General features: G+C 38.7%; 1 pseudogene; it reads left to right on the forward strand.

Moving 5' to 3' along the window:
- The first annotated feature begins 684 nt into the window (after positions 1–684).
- Positions 685–1,977, forward strand: LOC149566952 (prolycopene isomerase, chloroplastic pseudogene; annotated as a pseudogene).
- The last annotated feature ends 1,565 nt before the right edge of the window (positions 1,978–3,542 follow it).

A 3,542-nucleotide genomic window follows, 5' to 3' on the forward strand; every position in this document is an offset into this window, starting at 1 on the left:
TGTCTCCGGCTCGTTCTCAGCTCCGCACAGCACTTGAGATCATTGAGATCCAACTTTTGAGCCTCAAGATATAAAAGGTTAATGATTGCCACCAAAAACACGTATTTCTTAACCTTTAACTTCTTAAAAGGTTAATGTTAACCATCAAAAACGTGTTTTTCTTAACCTCCAAATAAAAGGTTAATGTTAACCACCAAAAACATGTCTTTCTTAACCTCCAAGTAAAAGGTTAATATTAACCACTAAAAATACGTTTTTCCTAACCTCTCCAATAGGTTAATGATAGCGATTAAAAACACGTAATTCTTAACCTCCATGAGACGGTTATTAACCTGTTTGAAATTCCAAATCAGACATGAAGATGGTTCAAAATAGAAAATGGGGATGATAAAGTTATCTTGGCTGAGCATATGCCCAAGTGGAGAAAGATGCAGGCACCCCATCATTTTAATAGAAGAAAGAATCACACTCTTTAAATCTCGGGCATAAGATAGTGGAAGTATTTCTTTGTCATGATTACAGTATATGCATCGAAATGATTAATTGATGAAGACAGTATTCAGGAAGGCTAGATGTGTATATCAGAAACTCATCTTTGATCAAAACCATATCTCCTACGGTATCTTGATTCAACAAACAAAAGCTTGGAAAATCGTTGGTACCTAATAAAAGTTGAATTGAAAGATGCTCGTGAGGAATGAAACGGGCTCTATAAATCTAATCACAAAAGCATTAGCAACTGTTGGTTGCAAAATGGAGGTCATACCTGATCCAACAACCGTTCATTACCATTTGCCAGGGGGTCTTTCTGTTCGTGTGCACAGAGAGTTTGAAGATTTTCTTGTTGAACTTACTAGTTATTTCCCCCATGAAAAGGAAGGAATTTCCCAATTTTACAATGAATGTTGGAAGATGTTTAATTCTTTGAATTCGCTAGAATTGAAATCTTTGGAGGAGCCATTATATCTTTTTGGCCAATTTTTCAAGAATCCAGTGGCATGCCTGACTCTTGCCTCTTACTTGCCACAAAATGCTGGTGACATAGCCCGGAAGTATATTAAAGATCCATTTTTACTTAATTTCATTGATGCAGAGTGCTTCATTGTGAGCACGGTAAAAGCTTTGCGAACACCAATGATAAATGCAAGTATGGTTCTATGTGATAGACATTTTGGAGGGATAAATTATCGTGTTGGTGGTGTAGGTGGAATTGCCACAAATCTAGCTAAAGGTCTAATCAATAATGGTGGCTCGATTCTATACAAGGCAAATGTCACAAATATTAAACTGGAAAATGGAAAAGCTGTAGGAGTGAGGCTCCTTGATGGCAGAGAATTTTATGCCAAGAAGATCATTTCAAATGCAACCAGATGGGATACCTTTGGACGAATTTTAAGACCAGAGGAGCTTCCTAAAGAGGAATAAATTTTCAGAATTTATATGTAAAAGCGCCTTCTTTTCTTTCCATTCACTTGGGAGTGAAAGAGAGTGTTTTGCCACCGGGTACAGACTGCCATCATTTTATTCTAGAGGATGATTGGGGAAAACTAAAGGAACCATATGAAAGCATTTTTCTCAGTATTCCAACTTTTTTAGATCCCTTCACTAGCTCCTAACAGCTACCATATTCTTCATGTCTTTACTACTGTGTGGATTGACAATTGGAAGGGCCTCTCGTTTAGAGATTATAATGCCAAGAAAGAAACTGTGGCCAATGAAATTATTAGCAAGTTGGAGAAGACCCTTTTTCCAGGCCTGAAAGATGCAATAAATTTTAAAGAGGTTGGTACACCTAAGACACATAGACATTTCCTTGCTTGCGAGGATGGAACTTATGGACCTATACCTCGTAAAAGTCTGAAAGGGTTGCTTGGGATGCCATTTAATACAACGGCTGTAGATGGATTATATTGTGTTGGGGATAGCTATTTTCCTTGGCAAGGATTCAATCAAAGAAATGCTATCAGGCATGATTAAAATTGTAACAAAAGAAGAAGATGTTATTAGAGCCAAATTGGGGGCTCTATGTTTTTGCCTGCGGTGAATTACAGTGAAGAAATCGGTGCAATAATTGCACGGGTGTTGTCTTGATCATATGATGGGGGTGAGGTCATTGTTGCACATCAGCCTCATTGTTCAGAATGATATCCAGCTACGTGTGATGCATGGTTAGTGCCAATTCTGCACCCGCTTCACCTCCAAAGTTGAATCGTATCCGTGCATCACTTTCACCTGTAGGCAATTCAAAGATCAGAGCTTTAGTTTCTTGTCTGAAAAGTCCATCCATCCCAAAGCCTGACATTGCAACTGTTAGCTTCAATACAATTGATGCTAAGAATGAGCTTTGGAAATCTCTGCCAGGAAAGCTCAGCAGTATATGAAAGGAAGTTGTGAGCAAGCATGATGCAACTCGTGTCGCGGCACTGTAGGAAGCTTCTGCAACTGAGACAATGGTGCATATTCTGTAGAAGCTACCAGAACTTTGCTCCTCTGCAGATCCAGACATCCCAGGAACCTTTGTAGAATAGTTTCTGGATTTACACAGTCAAATCTCGCAGGCTCTTGCCAACATGGAGTCACTGACTAAGACTCTAACTCTAGACACAGAGTGCTTTGTTCTCAATGAAATAGAGTGCAACTCAACATCTCATGGATCATCGTTGAAGAAATTGTCAAGAACTTTACTTCAAAAGTCAACTCAGGATCTATCAGGGGTTTCAAAGCTGGGCACTAGTACAACAACAGGCATCTCTACTCAAGCGCCTCTACCTCCCAAGCAAAATTTGGCTCAGTCAATTTCATGCTCTCCTAATAGATTGCTCACTAAGAAGGCATCTGTGGGATTTGACAGCAGCCCTATACCCAAAGTGTCTTCTTCTTACATTCCAAGGACTCTGAAATGCACTAGATTTTCTGATCAAAATAGGGGTTCAGCTCAGTCAATTTAGCAACAAATTCAAAGGAAGAGTTCAATCATCTATTATAGTTGAAAGTCTCATAGTTGACATGTACTCAGAATATAGAAGCATATGGGAGAGCACACATGTAGTCAATATGCATAGCATAGACATGAACTTCTGTATCGATAGAAGTGCCAGCCTTCCTACCCAAGTCATAGCGGAAACACTCAAATGATGTTTGGGGAGCCATTGGACGACTCTTATAAAGAACCACATTTGTAAAAGCTCAGAAAGTAATCATGCCCAGTGTTTGATCAAATTTTACCCACAACAAGTATTTAAATGAGCTTGTCCAATGGTAATCTAAGTGCAATTTTTGTGAAGACATATCACATGTTGAGGCATGTAAACTCTCAAAATCCCTCAAAGGCTTGCAAATATTCTAATTTGAACATTTGATGCTCAATGGGTAAATACAATCATCCAATACGATTAATGTTCATAATCTTGGGAGAACAAGATGCTCGGGAATTCTAAATGCAATTGGAGACTTGATGAATGGATAGTTACTATTTGATGGACATGTCTAAGGTCTAAAGTTTCAGGGACCACATAGGTTAATTTTGTAGAGGTTAATTAACC

This window comes from Cupressus sempervirens, chromosome 3, assembly GCF_028749045.1.
Source record: "Cupressus sempervirens isolate cs-2001-9-10 chromosome 3, ASM2874904v1, whole genome shotgun sequence".
NCBI classification, from domain to species: domain Eukaryota; kingdom Viridiplantae; phylum Streptophyta; class Pinopsida; order Cupressales; family Cupressaceae; genus Cupressus; species Cupressus sempervirens.